This window comes from Heterocephalus glaber, unplaced genomic scaffold (assembly GCF_053883595.1).
Source record: "Heterocephalus glaber isolate CG9 unplaced genomic scaffold, H.glaber_assembly_v1.0 deba00001724, whole genome shotgun sequence".
In the NCBI taxonomy this organism is placed as follows: domain Eukaryota; kingdom Metazoa; phylum Chordata; class Mammalia; order Rodentia; family Bathyergidae; genus Heterocephalus; species Heterocephalus glaber.
Window position 1 is genome coordinate 3,784,065 of NW_028258435.1, and position 23,010 is coordinate 3,807,074.

Genomic DNA, 23,010 nt, shown 5'->3' on the forward strand with positions numbered 1-23,010 from the left:
CTGCCTTTTTTTCTTTTTTTGGTACTGGGGATCGAATTCAGGACCTTGTGCTTGAGAGGCAGGTGGCGGAGCCACCGAGCTAAATCCCCAGCCCAGGCTTTTTTTAATCTATAACTTTCTGAAACTTTGAACTGAGCTGAGGACAAGCCCACTTCTGGACTCCGTGGACCTTTGGATTCTTGAAACATTCTCTGCTAACCTCCATTTACCTTCTATATAAGGGACCCCTTTCCAGGCACTGAGACGACACCTAAATCCTCTCTTACAGCAGCCTTACTTCTACCAACACCTATCCTAATGCTTGACTGACCTGTAAAGTAATTTCCAACCCCCTTGTGGTCTAAAGCTATAAATACAGCTGCCATTTTTAAAACCCAGAAGCACTTATTCTGAGCAACCAGACCACTTGTTTCCTTGGTGACTATCCTGGTTTTGGCTTACATAATCTCTTTGTTATCACCTGGGGTGCCTCAACTTGTCTTTTGGGTTGATGGTACAGTCAAGTCAATGGACTCAAAAGAATAAAGAATTGACTTGGTTGTACAGAAGCACTTCACAAATACATACAATACTGCATATGAAGTATGTGACTAAGTCGAGCACCCCTCACTTGATTAGTCTGAAGCAGTTAATTCTGTACATACTGAGTTGTGGCCTCACAAAGTTGAAGAATGAAATCTTCAGTTGAAGAATGGACAAAAGAATGAAGTTCATAGAGAAGTTATAGGGAGGAAGGAGAAGAAAAGTAGCTCCTGGATTTCCAGTGCGTGTCCAGAGTGGGTGGTCATGGGCTCCTTGGTGCGGAGCAACTTACAGACAAGCGCAGCACAGGAAGTCCTGTGTTACTCAGTGGCCACCTATCACTGGCAGCTCTGCAGATTTAAAACAACCAGTTTCAACTCAGCCTCTCTAACCCAATTCCTCAACATGTAAGGTTTAAAGAAAACTGGAATTTTAAAGAAAAACCAGTTATTTTGCATTTTAAGTTCTTCAAAGCTCAAGAGTTTAGTAGGAAGGGGCTGGCATTCCCTTTAATAAGGAGGGGCTGCAGTCCATGTTGCCTGAGAAAGTTCACTCTTTGTCCAAAGCTCTAGTTCACTGCCTATTCTTATTTTAATTCTTACCAATATGGCTGATCACCCACCTCTATCTCAGGCCTTACTCACAAGCTAACTAATGAACAATAATTTTCCACTAGGTAAAGACTGTTGGCACATACATCTTCTAGACAAGGAATCAAGAGCCCAAAGAAGTACTACAACTTTCTCAAGGTCAGGAATGAAACCCAAGGTTGTCTAACCAAGGCTGTCTGTGCTGTGGGTAAAGGGGCGTCTCAGTCAGGAAGGTGGTGGCTTCCTGGCCTTCTAAGGCTCTGCTGTCACCACTGTGAGACCACAGAGGGTCAGAACATGCTTCACCTTCCTGGCAGGACTTTACAGGTTGGTCCCTGTGGACTGGGCACCTTCCAGGGTGACACTGAACTTCAACTCCACAGCTCAGTTTGTTTGTTTTCTATGAGGAAGACAACAGAAATTGGCCACACCACTGAATCATATCCAAAGCTAAAGAACCCCAAACGGCTGCAGGTATAAACTTTTGATGGTTTCAAAATGGATAAGAAAACAGCAAAAGTGAAAAAGGAGAGTAAAGGGGAAAAAACACCTTCCTTAATCAGCAGAGACACTGAACAAACAGATGAGTAAGAGGAAGTGTTTGAAGGCGAGGTGAGATATGGAGGAGGAGAATCTCAGGAAACACCTTTATCACAGAGAGCGGGCTTCCTTTCAGGCTGAGTTCTGAAAGCTGAAATAAATAGCCTGCTTCCAAGAATGCTGTTTTCTCAAAGGGCGAAGAGCAAACACATTAAAGTGTTCTGTGTCTTTGGCAAGGCAGCTGAAGGGAAATTCTTCCTCCTTCTGGACTGATGTGCACACATGCTCACCAGCAGGATCAGAATAAACATCCAGCCAAGTCAAGGGTCACTATGACTTCTTAGAGCATCAATTTTCTCACTTAAAATGACAGCAATACCATTATATGGTTGCTGTGAAGAGAAGAGAAAAGCATCCAGAAAAAAACTCTAAAGACTGCTTTTCATATGACGTAAGCTACAATAAAACCCTGTTACTTCCTTGTGGCTCTGTACTGAATACAGTCACAAGTCTAAGTCTGGCGTGTGATCTGACTTTTATAAAGACAATGCCTCAGATATTTCAGAATGGCAGCCTGGTGTGCAAATGTCAGTCCAGGTTAATTTAGGTAAATACTTTTTGCTAAGAGATTTCTAGCTGGTCTTGTGAGGCAGATAAGAGAGGTATTTCTCACTTAACATTTTCCCTTGGAAAAATTCACCAGATGCCCGGGTCTCCTTCAGGAGGTGTTACCCTGCCCTAACCTCAGATTGCCCTTTGACCTTGCTAAATTTCTGTGCCTCCTCAGTCTTGTTTATCTTTCAGGACTGGAAGCCTCTAGAAGCCAGAGCACCCTCTCTGGGTGGGCTATCCAAAACTGGCTGGATCCAGATGGCTGTCAAAGTGACAGCTGGCAGCCTTCACCTTCATTATAATCCCGTCTGCATGATGAGTGACCCACCACCCCCCAAACGAGGACAGGTGACAATCGGTTGTTTGATGACCCCAAAGAACCACAAAAGGAGCTGAAAAAGGTGGTACCTACATTCCCAGAAAATCCCCCCCTGCTCTAGAAGAGGAATGGATGTTCTTCCCTGTCATCAGCCTATCTCTCCCTTCTTTTTACTCTATTTCTCCCTTCCTTTCTTTTCTCTATATCAACCCCCAGTGGGTTGAGAAACTGAGTTTATCTCCCATTTTCCTTATTCTTGGCCAAGAATAAAGTTCTAGGTCTTGCTACGTGCTAGGTCTCCTATTCAGTGCTAGGTCTTGTTACCGGTTCCACAATCCCATCACAGATAAAGAACCCAGTACTGGGTCACCAATTAGTAACAAAGCCACAATTCAGCCCCCACTACATAACCCATGGTGACCAGCAAACCATCACTCCAAGGCTTCTATGTCAAAGAAGAGCAGCCAGAGATACTATAAAACAAAGCTTTGTCCTTTAGGAATATTTTATTAACTATGAAATATGGTAGGGTAATACCGATACATGACTCAGAACAACCTTACAAATTACAAAAAATATTTCAGTGTCATAATTTTGTAGAACTCAATAAATACTGCTGTATTAATGTGATATTGTCCTTGGTCATATAATTTGCATGTCTTGCTGTTCTGCAAATGTATTTATTATGCCATCAAAATTTATACTTTTTGGAACTTCATTTTCAATCTCTATAATGGAAAGTGACATCAGTCACTCTGGCAAGATCGCAAATGATGTCTGATAATTTTTAATTTTCAGAAGGCTCTTTCCACCGATACAACTGTTAGCGGAGGTGCTGAGGGTGTATTGTATGGATGGTGACAATTCTGACAAATTGTTCCAAAATATCAACTGTATATCTAGAGCTGATGACTCTCTCATGGGACTTTTTTTCTAAAAATGTTTAACTCTTCATCCAATCAGCTTCATCAAAATCTGAATTTAGTTTAAAATATGAACCAAGCTTGGTGGCACATGCCTGTAACCCAGCACTCTGGGCGGCTGAGGCAGGAGGATTGCCAATTTGAACCCAGCCTGGACAACTTAGCAACTTGCGAGACACTGTCTCAAAATAAAAAATAAAAGGGCTGGGGATGTACCTCGGTGTAAAGGTCCTGGGTTCAATTCCCGGGACAGCAAAAAAGTAAAATGAAATAAAATACAAGGTTATACTATGGATTTTGTGTTCCTCTGGTATTTCCTAAAGCTCTGACCATACAAGAACTCTAAGTGACTTTTCTATTTGCATTTGATTTGGAATATCTCTTCATGAAATTTATCGCTGTTCTGACAGCAATGAACATTTTTAATATCATCTTTCTCAGCCACCAATAAAATAATTGTTTCTTCTGAAGCTTCATACAAAATTAGTACTCTTTTCAATCAAATGTAATAATCATTCAATTTAAATATTTTTATTTCTAGGCCTGTGGATATTTGTTTTCAATGTTGTGACGGGTTTCCAACCCACAGATTCTAAACCCTAAAGAATTCTAATAACTGGAGTTTATGTTTCATTACAATGTTCATGAATACAGTTTATTAACATGATATTCACATGTCACAGGATTAACTGAGGTTTTCTAAGGGCACTGTACATGTAACAAATTGCATAGTACAAATGTACTTTGTACACTTGACTTTTGTGCATGTACCTTGCACACTACAAATGTAACCTTTTGACATTTGTAAGCCAGGTGTGGCGGCACACATCACTAATCCCAGCACTCTCAGGAGGCTGAGGCAGGAGGATCACTGTGAGTTCAAGGCCAGCCTGAACAGATTCTGCCTCAAAATATCGAAAATAATAATAACAATAAATAAACGCACATTTGTATGTCTTCTTTGGAAAGTACCCATTCTAGTCTTTGCCCATTGTAGGGATCATTGCCTTTTTATTGTTGAATTGTATTCTTTATATATTCTGAATATGAAATGCTGGTATAGATCTTATGTGTCATTAGATTTAATTATATGGAACTGCTGATATTAAACTATTTTAATGACTTATTTTCTCTTTTCTCCTTTCTTATCCTACCTTTTCCTTTCCTTTCTTTTCTTTTCTTTCTTTTTTTTTTTTCCTGGTACTGAACATTTACACTGAGCTACAACCTCAGTGTTTTGTTTTGTTTGGAGACAGAATCTTTCTAAGTTTCTAGGTTGCCCAGGCTGGACTTTAACTTGTGATCCTCCAGCCTCAGCCTCCCAGAATGGTGAGCTTACAGGAGTGCTCCACCAGGCTCAGCTAACTGTAATGGTTTCCATATGGCTCAACTCCCTGTAACCAAGGGGTAAGGTGTTGGTCACACCCTTGTGGGAAGTTGAAGTGTGTGTACAGGCATTGCTGAAATCATGAACACCCCAGTGACTCTTTCAGAAAGCTACATCAGATGAGATGCTAATGGCTCTTTGAACCGGCAGAACGTGTGCCTCACACACACCTGTCATCAATTAGTTTGCAAAACGCTAGGTAGGAAAGAGCCAGTTTAACCCGAGGTGGGGAATGGAGAATGACAATATCCGGAAGCCACCGCAGAGCCATCGGTCCGGACTTGCTGCTGACAGACCGGCGAGAGGACACCACGACAGCGGTCCCAGCCCTGCTGGTACCGGGGACCGGTCTCACAGGAGACGGGTTTTCCACTGTGGGGGTGGCTTCGGGGTGGCTCAAAAGGGCGACAGCCCAGATCCTGCACATGTGCGGTCCGGTAGGGCCAGGGGCCTCTGAGCACCTCGCGCCCAGAGCAGGCCTCCCTGACTTGTCCCCTGCCCACTTCCCGCCGGGTGGCCGTTCTTGTAACACAGGGGTCGGGATGTTGTCCCCGCTAAGTGGCTCCACCCCCAAGGCCTCGACCTTGCAGAGAGAGAGGATGAAACCCAGCGGAGGGAAGGTGACTGTCACAAAACCGTCCCAAGCGGCTTCGACCAAAGAGGGGTGCCCAGGCCCCTGAGCTGCTTTCTGTACAAAGGCAGCAGGCACGCACCGCAAAGGCGCTTCTGCGTTAACCTGCGCCGCAGAGGCTCTCCGAATTTCCCCCGAGCTGCGGCCTCGTGGTCACAGCTGAGGTCCTCGGAAGCAGGTCTGTGCGTTCCCGTTCCCCCTTCACACCCCCCAGAGTGCGATGCAAACTAAACTAAGGCCTTAAAAGGGCTGTTTTTCTTCCATCCTAGAAGAGGTGAGACAAGTCAGGTCGCTAGATGTGCTTAAGGACCCGGGGACTCTTCACCTGTGCGCTGGGGCACCGGGGCTGCGCGCGGGCAAATCTACATTTTAACTGAAATATCAGAACCAGAAAGTCCTGGGTTAAAAGCCTACCATGCACAATCAGAGTCTCAGAGTCCAATTTTTATCCCGTGATGGCCTCTACCCCCTTGTGCCTCGGTTTCCTTCTCTGAAAAGTGGGAGAGTCCAGTGTCTACCATACACACTAGTGATTATGAAGTAATTATTTCAGGAACATCTGCACTTCGTGCCCCTTTTGAGACAATGCTGTAAATACCCAGCCTCTACAAAAGGGAGCTGAGTTCAAATTACCAGCGCCAAATATGTTTCTGGGGGAACAATTATTTGTCTTCTCCGCAGACTTCTCCTACTCCTTGGAGCTCAGGGAAGAATGGCAAGGGTGGAGAATACAGTTAGAAGAATTCACCTGTCTTGGGAGAGAATCCTTTAATAACTGGGAAGTGTCTGTAAGCCCGAAGTATAGTATTTTGTGGGCAGAAGGATGCCCTATGATCTAAGAGGGCCTAGACTTGCTCCTGTCCTGCATTCTTATTGTTGGGTTCTTCTTAGGAAACTGCACAATGAAACATTGTAACTGACGATGGGCTGTCATAACACCTGGGGCATGGGGAATAAAAACAGTTAGGTCTCACTTGCTTTATAATTTCTTCATCACAAAGACCCACTCCTGATACCCATAAGCAAGTAACAAAACCTCTGTGAGACCCACCTTTTTAAACTAAAAGTTGGTATAATGCTAGCACCCCAGGGAACAATGAGGTCTATGCATATATTAAGCCAGACATCAACTTCAGTGGGGGGTATGTTCAGTGCTCGGTAAACGGGTAAACGCCCGTCATTCTGGTCATGAGGTCAGTAAAGCTAGATATTCTGATTTCACAATGACTAGCCCTGTGAGGCTAAAGAAACAACCTTTTTGAGTCTTCTATTCCTATCTATAAAATTAAGACGATGCTATTTACCCTGTTGAAAGGATACTTAGAAAGAACAGCAAAAAACAGGCATGTGATAGCACAGACATGTAATCCCAGGAGTCTGGGAGGCTGAAGCAGGAGGATTGCAAGTTGGAGCCCAGCCTGGACAGCTTAGCAACTCACTGAGATCCTGACTTAAAGTAAAAACATAAAGTTAAATTCAAAGGTCTGATGATGTAGCTCAGTGCAAAGATCCTGGGTTCGATCTCCAGTACCAAAAAAAAAAAAATTAGCAAGGATACAGAAAGCTCCTGGGCCTTGTGGTGTCTTTAGTTTTCCCTTCTCTTGACCACCTGCTGGTCTGGGGGTCACTCTTAGGACACCCTTGAGAGAATGATTCAGCACAGTTGTTTCAAAGGTTCCAACCAGCATGAAGTGAGTTCAAATGAGGACAAGGCATTTCCCCCAGCACCAGCAAAGGTGTGGGTTTTCTTGGTCCGTGTTTGTGTGTGTGTGTGTGTGTGTGTGTGTGTGTGTGTGTGTGCATGCGCGCTGGAGATTACTCCACTGTACTTCCAGCCTCCTTTTCATCTCATATTTTGAGAGGGGGATTTTTAAGTCACAAAATTGCCGGGATGAGCTGTAACTTGTGATCTTCCTGCCTCAGCCTCCCAGAAGGCTGGGATGACAGACCTGCACCACCACGCTTGGCTTGTTGGTCTGCTCACACTTGCGTCTGCTTCTCAGCTTTTCTTCAAGCTCTCAAAGTTTGGCTCTGAGTTATAAAATCATATTAAGTTCTGACAGTTTAAAAAGCATGCCCAGAAAAATAACCAGAGCAGCAGGAAGGAGAGGAGAAAGTATTTGAAGGTACAGATGGGTTTTGCAGCTTCGGGGAGGAACATTAGCATTAGACATGAAGAAACGTCCAGCACGGAGGCCCAGTTTCCTTGTGCACAAAGGTCACTGTCACTGCGGTGTGAATAGAATCACGTGGAAGGTGCCACATGGCTGATGTCGTTTATCATTTCCTCCCTCCCGAAAGGTTCTCAGCTTGGCAACATTTCCCCTCCACTAATCCAAGTCTCCTTGCAAAATGTCATTCTGCTTAAATTTTCATAGCTCTACCCCCCTCTCAGGCACCTGGGATTTCCGGATCAAAGCTGTTGATCTGGTGAAACTAGGAGCCCATGGGTGGTGAGGAGAGGCAGCTTATTACTGTGAGTGCCCGAGTGAATTAATTTCAAAGAAATGCCAAGCAATTTCTTTTCTGCCTCTCTCCCTTCTTTGGCTTTTTCTGCTGACATCTGGGTGTCTCCATGCACAAATACGGTCAGCTCCCAATGGGCCTCTCCTGGAAAGGAGCCTAAAGCATGGGGACCCTTTCGGGACAGATGAAAGACAGGGCAGATGGCCTCATGCCAGGAGGGTGGATGGAGGTGACCGCTGTGGAAGAAGCTGCCATTTCCCACCCTTCCATTCCACGCACTTCTGCTCAGGCAGAGAGTACACCAAGTAAACTACTTTCGGACAGAGCAGGGGCGGGAAGGAATACTTGAATCCAGCCAACCCCAAAACTCTCTCTCTTTCCCTGTACATGTAGTCAGGGTCACATAGGAATTTGGGGTCAGCAACCTTATAGGAGAAATTTAAATGCAGTAGAATCAGATATTTTGTGGACTTAGGAGACTTCACAAAGCCTGTGTATTAACACCAGTCACACACAACACAGCAATTGTGTATTTGGAAGGAAACATTCAATTGTATGCATTTTTCTTTATTCTGAGAGACACACCCAGGTTAGTTAATTATCTGTGATCTCATGTATTTTGCTTAAGGCATTTAAGAAACTGGGGACTAAGCCATAAAAAAAACAAAAATCAATTTCAAAACCATTAAATGTCCTATAGAGTATGTTCTTTTGTCCACAGTGAAATTAAGCCAGAAATAACAAAAAGATACTGATAAAAATCCCCAGATGTTTGGGAATTAAGCAAGACACTAGTAAATAACACATGAGTCAAAACAAAAATTTCATCAGAAATTAGGAAATATTTTCAATTGACTGCTAGTAAAGGTACAGCATTATTCATTGTGGCATTGGGTAAAAGTATTACTAGAGAGAAATTTCCAGTGAAATTTGAAACAGAGAAATTAAAAGAAAGAAAATAGGAATTCCAAGAGCAGAAAAAAATGAAGTAGAAAACAAAGAGAAATACAGAGAATAAAAGAATCCTCAAAATATTGGTTACTGAAAAAATTATTATGTAGTAAATTATTTAAGACTAAGGAAGAGAGAAAGAGGGAAGGAGGGAAAGAAAGAGAGAAATAGACAAAGAAATAGAGAAGGAGAAAGGTAACCCCATCAACATCAAAAATCACAATGACATAAATGACAAAGTCAATTATTTGAAATCTCCTAAATGCCTACCAATGGTACAACAGATCAAGGAACTGTGGCATATTCATACAAGAGAATATTATACAGCTATGAAAATGACTTAACTTCTGCTACATGCCTCAACACAGAAAGTATCACAAGCCTAATGTTGAGAAAAAGAGGCCCGATATAGGGCCGGGGATGTAGCTCAGTGGCACAGCACCTGCCTGGCAAGTTCAGGGTCCTGTGGTCGATCCCTGATACAAGAAAAAAAAAAAGGCCCAATACAAAATAGTCCTGCTTTGAAATTAACATTAAATTGTAAAGCAAGGAAAACCCATATATGGTAATGGGAACCTGAGTAGTGGGTACCTTGGTGAGGGAAAGGAAGGGTCACTGAAGGACAGGAAATTCTGAAGGGGATTTGGGACCTTGTTAATATTCCATTTCTGGGTCTGGACAGTGCTTATCTGGAAGTGTTTATTTTGGAAATGTTGAGAAGCTATAAATTGTGATTTGTGTATTTTTCTGAATGTATGCTGAAATTTAAATTCTTATTTTAAAAAATAGTAGGTGGTATTTTAGCAAAAGGATGCCTCGTTTGAAGGAAATAGAGGGAGAAGACTGATTACTAGATGCTTCCTCAGTCATTAAAAGAAGATTTGTAGAACAACGAGAAATATATAGATATCAGCGGGTTTCAGGGTTATGGAGCAGCCAGCAGCTACTTTGGGATCAAATAGACCACAAAATTGAATCCTGCTTTTATCATCTAAAATCTTGCTTTTATCATTTGTAACTTTGAACAAGTCTCGGAACCTCTTTGAGTCTCCTTTCCCTTGTCTATATAATGTGGATGATGAAATCGAACCTACAGCATATATTGGTGGAAGAATTAAATATTTATGTTACACAGTAGGTCTTTCATAATCACTAGTACGTCCTCTTCCTGTTACCACAGTAGATTTTCAAGGCAATGTTCTGAGCTGTTAATACTGTAAAGCTACAGTTCATTAGTCTTTCCTAGTAGTCTTTTATTTACATAATCACCCAGAGTTTCCAAAATCCAAACCAAACCAAAAAAGGATAGGGATGAGTAATATCCTTTTGTGGCTTTGTAAAGCTTGGCCCTACATCCATAGGATTAGATGGAGGGGTTGTGGCTGTGTACTGGGAGAAGGGCATGAATATCATATTAAAAGATCTGCATTCAAGGCCATTCACTGTGGAAATCAGCTTTGGAGCAAAAATGGCATATCACTCCGGTATCTTCCACAATGAAAATAAAGAACTTTTGTTAGCAGCTATTTCATGTGCTGCTCTACATGTTAAGAAAACAATTCAAGAATAGTTGAGCATCTATTTTTGACTTTATAATAAAAGGAATGAAAATCTTTGATTGGACCAATTGCTCTATTTTGTTGGTATTTGTGTTTTTGTAACATTCGTGCAGAAAAAGTTTTGTTGTAGCCTAATGTGAATAAGAACACTTCATCTCTCCTATGAAACAAAATTATTTTTCCCATGGGGATTTCAAATGGAAAAGTTGGCAACTAGATGCCTTTTTATTTAAAGAGAATCTGCTGAAGTTGTTTCTTGGATGATTTTTTTCTGTAGAGGCTAAATTTGCCCAGGCCTTTAAGACAAATAAATCTCTCTCAGTTCTCAAAGATCATTGGCACATATAAGAAAATACAAAAAATTTCCCCCAAACCTAGGCTAGTGACTTCCTAAGTTATGGTTTATCACCTCTTATTACCTTTAGTCACTAAGTTCATAGCCAACTTTTCAGTTTAGTTTCGCAAATGTTTCCTAAACCACTATCACGTGTAACATGTTCCAGACGCAGACCAGAGCCTTGGTTTAGTTGATGAGTGGGGAAGAAGATAGAAAAAAGATAATTTAAGTCGTATAGTGTTTGGTGTGCCAGAATGAGTGTGCGGTTTGTCCCCAGGACTAGTGGAAATTATCATTCTTCAGAAGAAGATAAGTAAATTTACAATCTCTGTAAAGAAGAAAAAAGGAGGCAAGCGTGTTGGTGGATGTCTGCACCCCAGCACTCAGGGAGTCTGACGTAGAAGGGTGACAGGTTCAAACCCAGGCTGGGAAACTTAGGGACTTAGGGAGAGAGACCCTCTTGAAACAAAACATTTTTAAAAGGCAGGCCATGTAGCTCAGTGTGAATGCCCTGGGTTCAATCCCCAGTACCATCAATAAATAAAAGGAGAGAGAGAGAGAGAGAGAGAGAGAGAGAGAGAGAGAGAGAGAGAGAGAGAGAGAGAGAGAAATGAAGAAGGAGGAAGAGGAGGGGAAAGAAGGGGAGGAGGAAGAGGAGGGGAGGAGAGGAAAGGGAAGGACAGGAGAAGAGGAAGAAGAGAGAATACACTGCTTATAATTCATCAGTGTCCAATTAAAAATACCTAGACAGCCAAAGAATTAAGGCCTAATCCCCAGCAGCACAGAGAACAGCGCTCAAGTAGTTACTATAAATATGCTTCAAATTTAAAGAGCATTTTCTCTGCTGGTTGCATTTCCTATTTTCTCTTTAAATTTGTTTTTTACAGTTGGCTGTGATTTGCCTAGGTGTGGCTTTTTAGAGGGAAGTCACTGTGTACTATGATTTGTAGCTTGACATTTTTCTTAAATTTTTGAAAAATTTCAGCTATTTCTTTTTTGTCTTTCAGAACTGGGTATAGTACCCAGGAATGCTCTACTACTGAGCTACAGCTCCAGCCTTCTTTATTTTTATCTTTTATTTTGAGACAAAGTGTTATTAAGTTGTCCAGCCCGGAGATTCAAACTTGTGATCCTCCTGCCTTAGTGTCCCTCAGTGCTGAGATTAAAAAATGTATACCACAACGCCATGTTTGCTATTTACTCTTTAAATATAACTTCTGCACTATTATCTACATCACTGCTAAGAAAATTCTACATATGCGTGTTACTTCTTCTCACTCTATTCTTTCTTGATCTTCGCATTTCTCATGTGTTTTCCTTTTCTCTCTGTGCATTTTATTCCAAATACTTCTTTTTGCTGTGTTCTTCAGATCACTGATTCTCTTTTCAATTTCTTCTGATATACATTTGAAAATATTGTGTTCTTTGTATCATAATCATAATTGTTATATCTTCCAGTTTTACATTTCCCAATTGATTCTTTTTCATTGCTTCTACTTTTCTATATTTTTACTTAACCTGTTGTTTTATATCTTTGTACATAAAAACATTGTTATTTCATAACCCATCTAGTGACTTCTCTTCTGGATCCTTACGTCTATTATCTGTTTCATATTCATGTTGTCTTTTTACCTGCTTTGTTGTTTTTTATCGAGCACCAAACACTTTGTGGTCAGTCACCTTTCAGAATCTTCCAGGGCTAGTTTCAGGATTGCTGCATGCTCTACTCCCTTGTAAAAGTCTGCAGGACTGACATGCAGCAAACACATATACTACTGTCTACTTTCAATCATTTCTGGATGATTTATGATACCCAATACAATGTAAATTCAATGTGAATCATTGCTTTGCTATATTGTGTGGGGAATAATGATAAGAAAAAAGTCCACATTTTTACTACAAACACAATTTTTAAAAATATACTTGATTCACAGTTCAATCTGTGCATATGTAACCTATGGTTAGGGAGAAAAAACTATTATCACGTGGTTTCTCTTAAAAAATATAAATAAACTAAGGAGCAAAATAAAAGATATGGAACAGGGAGATAGATCTTTTGCAAACAAGAAGGAAATCAACAGATGGAAGGAGAGGAGAGAAAGGAGGAAAAGGGTCATAAAAAGGTGTGTTACGTGCATGCACCAACTCCTGGAGATGAATGCGATTATCTTGTAGTGCAAACGTGGACTAATAAAATCAAGAGTTATAGAAATTAGTGAAGGCCAGTAAGACGTTACTTTTCTCCAGGAAAGAGACAAAGTCTAAGGCCAAAGTCCATCTGGATCATCTGTTATGCACTGACTTGTGTCCTCCAAATTCTTACATTGAAATCCTCCCTGTAGCTCCCCAGAATGTGACTGTGTTTGGAAATAGGAGCTTTAAAGAGGTAATTAAGGTCAAATGATGAGATGATGTCACATGGGTGGACCTAACCCAACACAATGGGTGTCCTCATAGAAAGAGGGGGTTGGGACACAGACAGACACAGAGGGAAAACCAAGGGTCACCTAAGAACCAAATGGCCATCTATAAGCCCACAAGAGAGACCTCAGAAGGAACCAACCACATTGACATCTTGACCTTGGATTCTGCTCCTTCAGAACTGTAAAGAAATAAATTTATTTCATTTAAGCCACAGAGTCTGTGGCATTTTGTTGTGGCAGTCCTAAAGATGTAATACACTATTTCAAAGTATCAATTATTAGTTATTAATCCTTTTAGTCCTTATTTACACTCTCAGTTTCTCACACTAGAGAAACTATTTGGTATTTACACATGTGTAGGGGTGGTAGGAGGGGAAGGGGAAAGGAAAGAATGGAAAGGAAAAATCATGAGAAAAGAAAAATAAACGGAAACAAAGTGTGTAAATAGGGAAGGGTTTGGGGTGAAGGGCGCACAGGTAATGGGGAAAAAATAAGAAACAAGATACATCATGTACAGGTGCAAGCACCCAAAGCTAAATCTAAATGTACTGTATACCTAAAATGTACCAATAAAAGAATTGAAGAAAAAAAAAAAGGTGTAATACACTAACTTAATTATCAAGAATCAAGATCAACATGAGACCCTACTATGTTCACCCTTCCTCCCAAAGTATTGTTCCATCTGGTCCCACCAAGCCCAAGTTTGAGAACTACTTGGCTTCCCTTCCTTTTGTAGAAGGTAGAATTTATATTTTATAGGTGAAGAAACAGTGTCTTAGAAAAGATAAGTAACTGGCTCAAGGTCACAAAACAATTAGGGAAATAAAAAAGAGAAAGGATAAAAAATTTAGAGTAACAGATTGTCTCTTTCACTCATAGTTTATATATTAATTTGAGTTTTTTCTGATATTTCAACCATACAAACTCAGTTCGCCATGGGGATTTTGTAGAAGCCACATCTCCACATGTCACAGATCCTCTTCCCAGGATGACATCTCGTGAGTTACACATGTCCGCTCTCTGTAGAGTAGAAACCCATGGCTTGCCTTTAAGGTCACCAAGCAATAAGGAAGTGTTTCTACCAAAGTGTTTAAAATTTGTTCTCCTTACTTCAGTGGGAGGAGGTGGATTCCCAAATCAAGTATTATTTTTTCTCAGACCCAAAATACATGCATCTTTGTTATAAATTAGTTAGAAAATAAATTATTAAGTTAAATAAGCACTTCTAACAGACTACAGACAGCGCTGATGAAATGAAGTGCATTTCCGATGTCGGGTGTGATGTTGGGAAGTTACTTCCCCTCTCTAGGCCTTATTCTCCTTCCCTAACAAATGAGGCAGCAGATTACACAAGCTTGTCTGAACGTTTTACGTCATACAGTCCTTTGAAGTGTCCCCTGATTAAGCTTGGAAACTTTCCTTTAGCTTCACTGTGTACTTTTCTTATTGTATGAAGGTATCAATAAAGCTAGGGCTGTGCTGTAGATTTTATGTCTGGGAATACATTCCAGAGTAGACTATTTCTCAGGCCTTTTAAAACTCTAATCTTTCGTATTTTTAGGATCACCATTAGAAAGCATTCTGAGTATATGGGTTCATTAGCTACCAGCAGAAAGCTGGCAAAGCTGAAATTCATTTCTAGTTTTTATGGTCTTTGAATTTAATATAAAAATTCTCAAAAGGGAGGGGGCCAGGAGAGAAAGGGAGCTGACATTGATCCTATAAGGCACTGTCATTCCCATTGTTTTCAGTTGGGGAAACTGAGGCATAGACTCAAACAACTTGCTCAGTGTCAAAAACAGTTGGTCAAATATGGGACCTATATAGTTCTGGCTGGTAAGCAGCACTGTTTAAAATGAGTACATGTTTGCATAATGATAACACTCAGTGTGGGAAGATGGTACATGCACACAACACTTCTTAATTCTTTTTCGATCCCCTTTCCTTTCCCTCCCCTGCCTTCATTTCTTGGTCCCCTTCCCATATGCCAAAGATCTTTCTCCCTGTTTCCTTTTATCCATCTCTCATTTTGCTCTTTATTTATACTTTGGGTTTCTCATGTAAGAGAAGCCATGTGATATTTTAGCTTGTGTGCCTGATTCATTTCACTTAACATTATGGTCCCGAGGTGCACACATTTTCCTACAAACAACTCAAAGTTATCCTTCTTTATAGCACCATCCCAGAACCAGGCAATCCTATGAAAAACTCCAACAGTCTCAGAAATGTCTCTCCTTCCCCATTGTCTTAAAAGGGATTGGGATGAGTGTTTAGAGGGACACAGTAGAGTCTCCTCTCTCCTCTGACATCACACACACCTCAAAAGCAAATTTGTCAAGAGGCAGGAAGGTTCAAAACTGTATTTCCCTCATTCAGATTAGATTGATCAACAAACAACTAAAAATTATAGTAGAAACTGTGAGGAAAAGGGAAGCATTAAGGCTGAAAGGTTTTTTTCAGCCTTAACTGGCTGATTCCAAACACACACAGTTTCCCCTATGGTGAATAAAATATTGTATTAATAAACGCATTAAGGATTTTTGTTAACCTTAGCCTTTAATTTAGAAAGGGCAAATAATGACTAGAGCTTTTTAGGTATTATTCTCTTTAGGATCTTTATATAAGTAGTTAGGATTATGTAAGTGCAGGGAAGGAGACAGGCTTTATGCTAAAAACTCGAGAAAGAAATTTAAGATCATGCCCACAGCTCACGGCAGATGAGCTGTGCCAATAAGATTTTTGTTAAGATTATTGTATCAGTTTTCTATCACTGACACAACATACCTGAGATAAATAAATTTTAAGGAGTAAAGTTTATTTGGGTTCATAGTTTTAGACATTTCAGTCCACAGGTGGTTGGCTCCACTGCTTTGGGGCCTGTGGTGAGAGAACATCATGACGGCAGCAGAGTGTAGCAAAGCTGCTCATTTCATGGTGACAAGTTTGCAGAGAGAGAAGGTACCAGGTTCCAATATCCTCTTCAAGGCCCAGCCTCCAATGACCTGACTTCCTCCCACTAGGCCACACCTCCTAGAGATTCCACTTCCTCCCAACAACATCACAGCCTTGTGACCAAGGCTTCAACACAAGGCCTCCACAACAACAGAATGCTCAGAAGAAGGCAAGTGCAGGTTCTTTGTTGGCAGAGAAGGTGACTGATCAGAAATGGAGGGGGGATGTGCTCAGGGAGTCAGATAGCATTACTTGGGCTTAACATTTTAGGATGAATAACTTTAGCCAGAAGTGAACTAGAGGGAACAACCTCTAGAAAACAGGAGCCACGGCAGTACAAAATATACTACATGCTGTTGATTTTGAGTGTCCATGATTCCAGATACCTGCTCAGACAACCACGATGACCCCTGGTGTCCCTTCTGGCTCGGCCTCAGAGTCTCGTGTGGCCTTGTCTTTGACGAGAGTCTCAGAGGAGCCTCATGGATGGCTGCCGCCCTCCAACCTAAGGTCTAAACTAGATTCACATTGGCTATAGGGCCCATTCCTTCACACCTCCCTGTGGAGCCGGCCAGGGCATTGCCCTCACAGACGTGACATACAAGGATGGGGTCTTCCTCCCCTCATAACTATGTCCCTTTCCCTCTTCTTTCTCTCTAAATCCAATATCCATCCTGTCAGAACCTCCTACCAGACCCTGACCGGAGGTGAGTGACTGCTGGAGATGCCCCAAGGTAGTCCTCAGTGAGTCACCCTGTGTGACGCCCCCCCGTGATGGCATCTGTGACATAGCTGACACGACACTATATGACTCCTCCTGTACAAGCTGGAGAGAGTGAAACAGCTGTTTTCCAGCTCCCATAAACAGGGACACACGGCAGGGAACTGAGGTGGCCTCCAGGATATGCAGCCTCCATTCTCCAGCCCATAGGAAGCTGATGTTCTTAGTCACACAGCTGAAAGAAAATCGTCTGTCCCTACCCGAGGGAGAGTAGAAAGGGTCTTTTCTAGCTGCCAGTCCAAATGAGAGTCCAGTGTAATTAGTGCCTCGGTTGCAAGCTTAAGAAAAGCTGAGCAGAACATGGAGCTAGGGTTTCCTGATGAGCATACAGCGTGAGCTAATAAATGTGTCGTTTAAGGCCACTAAAGCTGTTGTCCTGTGTAGCGCAGCAACAGTAAATGAATCCAGCACCCGGCCTTATCTCATGACACCACCCACCCGGAGCCCTAAAGGAATGAAGACCTCGGGGGGAAGGAAGTTCTGTCCCACTTGCACCTCTCTTCTCCGCAGAGTGACCAAGCTGTTCTCCCACTCATGTTTACATCATCTTGCTCTCCTTGCATCGTGGTGGACAGGGAGCACCGGGAGTGGTTAGACATTTCCTATACAAGAACAGAGGAAAAAACCTATGGGAAGAAGCATAAAACTGTGTTGGTGCACTAGGACAAAAAGCAAAGCTGACACAAGAAAGAGGTGAGGGCCATGCAAAGGGCAGCAGACAGGCTGAAGAGCAGGCAGTGGTTTGCCCCGGGGGAGCAGCTGTGCAGTAGCTTTCCAAACCGACCCCTCCACCCGCTGGAGCACAGGGTCCTTTTCCATCCAGAGCAGTCAGATGTGAGAAAAGAGGCAGCAAAGTGGGAAGCAGGCTCAGATCTCCCAGGCTTCTGTCCACAGGTGAATCAAGAAGTTGGCCCCACCCGTGGAGCGGCAGGCTCCCCCGTCTGCACACCCATGGGGCTTGCAAGGGCTTTCTTTCCCGCTGGGGTTTGTGCGTTGCCTATAAACCTTTGGCTCTGTGGCCTGGTCTCCTTCAGGACAGAGAACGTAGAGTAGCAGCCTGTGACCGACCACACAGCACAGACACGACAGGATCCAGAAAAGGGTTCAGGATTCTGATACCAAGGTCCCCTCTTTCTCCTCTAGCATAATAGTTTTCACCCCTGGGAGCTTTGGGGGAAAAAAACCCTTCCAGAGCAATCGATTAGAATTTCTGAGGGTGGGAGGCAGGAATCGGGCTGGGATGTTTTCTTTTCTTTTTTTCCTTTCATTTCTTTTCTCTTCTCTTCCTCTTCCTCTTCCTCCTCTTCTTTCACCTCCCTTCCTCCTCCTCCTCCTTCTTCCTCTTCTCCCTTTTTCCCTTCTCCTGCTCCTCCTGCTCTTCCTCCTCTCCCTCCCTCTCTCCCTTCCCCTTTCTCTTTCCTCTCTCTCTTCTTTGTTTCATTCTTTTTTCTTTTAAGCTTACCAAAAGATTCTAATCTGCAGCTGGGATTAAGAACATTTGCTTTGTTCCACACTGCCATGAGGAGGTAGCAATTTCAAAAGCTCAGAGTGAAGACAATTCCAAGAGGCATTTGAGGGAGGCAAAGGCTGAAACTATGAAACTTAGAATTTTTGGCATGCTTTTTTTCCTGCTGCTTTTGAAGATTCTCTTCTTAGACACACGCACACGCACACGCACACACACGCACAGATTTTTACCAAATTGAATGCCCTAACGTTGCTTTCCTCACATTCACAGTTTCTCTTTCAAGTCGGGATCATAAAGCAGCTCACTGCATTGTTAAAAAATAAATTAGACATAGCACGCCTAGGGGACTGGGATGTTTCTGTTGACCAAACTCTGTTACTAATAACTTGCATCATCCTAGGGATCTATTTAGTCTGTTTGAATGACTTATTCTGTGAAATGGGGAGGTTGGCTTTGCTAATCACTGAGGTCTTTTCTAACTGAGAATTTCTGATAGTTTCATAATTAAGAAAAGAATATGAGAAGGACACATATATGGCATAGCTGTGGTAGATGATACTATAAGTGAAAATGTTTTATGGAGTATTGATTGCTGATAATTTTATCTGGATGCTGCTCTGTATGTGTGTTCCTTAGTTTTGTCTACATTTCACATGAAAAAAGAAATGCCCCAAGAGCGTTTACATGTCCACACTGAGCTTGTGACTTGTGTCCTGGAAGTCACACATGCAAAGTTAAAGAGCAAGTTCTCTGGGATGTCTCAGGCAGTGGCATACAATGATCAAATGACCGTGGGAGGTCATTTCCCTCCCAGACTCTAATTCCTCGCTTTTAACACTAGGATAACAGTAATGCATGCTTAGAATAGAGTGAGAACCCAGCAAGTTAATAGAAGCTGCTCAATACGATGTCTACTGCATAATGTACAGTCACTAACTTTAGTTATTATGATGTCAATTTAATCAGCTAATCTTTCCCAACATCCCAGAACTAGTTTCTACAATACAGAGGTGAGTGGGGACAACTCGGCGGACGAAGGGTAACCTTAGAGTCATATTCTTTGGCAAGCAGCATAGGGACGAGGTCATGGTTAACCCATTTGATACCAGGGTTGGGCAGGGACAAAGACGATCTCTATTCGTACTGGGCGGGGGAGCTGTTCCAGAGCCTCCCCTGCCCCTGCCCGTGTCCTTGGACAAAACAAGAACCCAGTGGACTGAAAACCTGAATTCTAGCATCAACTGTACCCTCACCATCCCCTCAGCGCCCCTTGCTCATGCAATGCTGGGGACTCTTATCCCGTTAGGAAGCCCGGTCCACCCCACTTTTGCCAGTCTGAACTAATGAATTCAGGAGCACGTGGAAGAGAAGCTTTTTGCAGTCAGTCAGATCCGCACCCCTGCCAAGACCCTGCAGGCTGAAGCACCCCAGGGCAGTGCCAAAGTGCCGCTCCCCGGAAATCACAGCCAGACCTGAAAACGTGCTGTCTATGTGTCAGGAGATAAAAGACACCTGGTCTACATCCCATGGTTGTCATGACAGCCGAGTCTAAAATAGACTTTCAGACACAAGAGCTGTTTGGCTGCCTCTGACCTACATGTAAGCATGAATATTATTCACGTTAGAAAGAAAGCCATTTTCTGTTTGATTCAAGGAGATATTTGGAAAACAGGCTGTGGATTTGCTCCATGGGGATATTAGAAAGTTTGAAAGGAGTGCCTACATTGTGAAGAAGATAATAGTTTGTACTTCTTGTAATAACGCCCTTGAACAAGGTGACACTAGCATGCTCTAATTTCCACCTGATCATGTGTTAGGAATTCAGTCTATATAGCAAGAAAAAAAATACAAAGCTGAATAGTTATGAATATTCTTATCTGTTCACCCTTTACCACTTCTGTTCACTAGCAAGAAGAAAAAGAAATAGGCAGCTAGGGAGGCTGAGGTGAGGTATTTGGCGTAAGAATTAATTTCTTTCTCCTTCCTCAACTTTTACTTTTGTTGGGTTTGCTCTGCCCATGACAGTTCTACAATAGCTCAGAATGTTTTTATGAGCAGTAACCCTGCCATTTTCCTCTAGAATTTTCCACTAGTAAAAGACATGGGCTGAGGACTTGTGCTATCCAGTGTGACAGCTGTGAGCCACTTGAGGCCACTAGACACTTGAAATGTGCTTGGAATAGATGACACGTGCCTTAAGGGCAAATACACGCACACGTACGCACACCAGATTTGGAAGATTTAGTATGAAAAGTAATGTAAGATGTTGCCTTTATATATTTTATACCAATTACCTATTGAAAATACTTTGGATATGTTTGTCTATTAAATAAGTTGTTATTAAGTTATTTTCCCCTGCTTTGTTCACTTTTTGAATGTGATCACTTAAAAATTTTAAATTATGTACATGGTCTACATTAGGAGTAGATGGATACATGTTAGGTAATAGATGATTGCTAGCCAAATAATTTATGATAGAATGTGAAGTTGGAAAAGAGGACAAGAGAGGAAGGGAAGAGAAAGAAAAGGAGAGAGCACACATCGGTCTGGGGTCAGAGTGCCTGGACCTTACTCAGCTTTTTGTAAATGAGTGCATGTCCACAGCACAGAGTGACTGCATGTGTCCTGGAGAGCTGGTCCTTGGACGCAATACATCATCACTCCTCTGTGATTTTCCATTCCCTACCCTTCTCCCTGCCTGATCCTTCCAACTCTTGATCCTCTTCCCATTTGCAAAACCTCCATTTTCATCAGCGTTTTTCCTTTCAATTCTATTTTTTTCCATCTCCTTCCCCTCACTTCCTCCACCTCCCTCTGTCTCTTGTTTCCTATCCATTTCAGAGAGAGAGAGAGACAGAGAGAGACAGAGACAGAGAGAGACAGAGACAGAGAGAGACAGAGACAGAGAGAGACAGAGACAGAGAGAGCAAATAAGAGACAAATAGGAAGTAGAGAGAAGCTCAGACCTTTGCTATTATTGTTGTCTACGACCTTGATCATATTGCTAACTTATTTGCCCCTCAGTTCTCTTATCTGTCATGAGAGGACAAAAACATAAATGCTGCTTTAGAAGATTAAGCATCCAAGACAAGATTATTATCAAATAAAGCCCAAACTTCTTTATCCTACACTCAAGGCCTTCATATTTTGTGCCCCCAATTTTACACTCTTACCTCTCCCCGTTTTTAAAATCAGTCTCACGCGTGGACCAAATGACCTTCATGCAGTTAAGCCCAGGTTTGCAGGACTCTCGCCTTCTGCCCTAGATGAGGACCCCTCCACCGTCGGAGCGGACGCTAGCTCACTAGGTGCACAAACCAAGAGGCAGAGTCACCCAGGAGCCTTCTCTTCTCATCCCCTCCTGCCCCTGCCATGACCCCAGCTGAAAGCGTATCCTGGCTTTCCCCTCTCTCCACCCTTCGGCCCACACTCCACTACCTGACACTGCCTCCCATGCCCAGCATCCTCGGTGGTCCCCAAGCCTCCAGCCCTGCTCCCTCTCACACACATGGTGGGAGTGAACTTCTAACGCAGAAACCAGACCACACCCTGCCTCTCTCCGATGACTTCTCATTGACTAAAACTCTTTATCCTTGCTTGACAGGATCTGAGTGGGCCCCATCTGTGACTGATTTTCTTATGGTTTTCTCCCCAAAGGATAAACTGGTCTCTGTCTGGAGAGTGAGTCCAGCTTGGACCTCCTTTTGTCCTTCCTGCTTCACTGCGTGGCTTCTCTCTCTCTCTCTCTCTCTCTCTCTCTCTCTCTCTCTCTCTCTCTCTCTCTCTCTCTCTCTCTCTCTCTCTCTTCTTTTCCTATTTACTGGTACTGGGGTTGGAGACCAAAGCCTTCGCACTGAGCTACATCCCCAGCTCCTTTTATGTTTTTATTTTGAGACAAGGTCTCCCTAAGTTGCCAAAATGCCCAAGCTGAGCTCAAACTTGAGATCTTCCTGGTCCCAGCCTCCCAGACACACTCTTTCTTTTTGTTTTGTTTTGTTTTGTTTTGTTTTGTTTTGGTGCCGGGGATGGAACTTGGGACCTCGTACTTTTGAGGCAGGTGCCGGAACCACTGAACTAAATCCCCGGCCCACTCATTCTTTTTTTGATGAGTTCTTTTCTCACAGTTCAGATCTCTACCCAAATGTCACCTTTCATGAAATCTGTCTGGCTGATCTAGAAAGGAGCGCGGTGACCGTTCCCCTTTCCATCAATGTCCTCTTTCTTCTTTTGCATTCCTAAAATGGCTTAGCACTTCCTCTCTGCAGGTGGTCTCATCTGTTTGTATCTTCAGCCTGTCTTCCCTCCCTAGGGTGGAAGGCTTGTCTAACTTGGTCACCACTTCACGCCCAAGCATTAACAGATATTCATGAAAATCTCTGGGTGCACTCACTCATTTATTCTTTGGTTCACTGATTCATGGGAAGCCTGTGGTCCCACTGGCTCATGTCTTGGCTTTGCACCCTCTTTCTCTCTTTATGATGCGATAAACTGATCAGTCTCCTCCCAAAATACAACTCCAGCTGACCTCTAGGTTCTCTCACAGCACTCA

General features: G+C 42.6%; 2 long non-coding RNA genes across 2 annotated transcripts in view; both read right to left on the reverse strand.

Annotated features, from left to right (window-relative positions):
- Positions 1 to 23,010, reverse strand: part of LOC101721252 (uncharacterized) — a 42,614-nt gene that overhangs the window by 5,097 nt on the left and 14,507 nt on the right. The window lies entirely within an intron of this gene.
- Positions 17,450 to 22,946, reverse strand: LOC110346742 (uncharacterized). The gene is made up of 3 exons (XR_002390952.2): positions 22,852 to 22,946; positions 21,635 to 21,765; positions 17,450 to 17,595 (listed from the first exon to the last, which is right to left on the reverse strand). It is a non-coding gene; the product is annotated as an uncharacterized LOC110346742 (long non-coding RNA).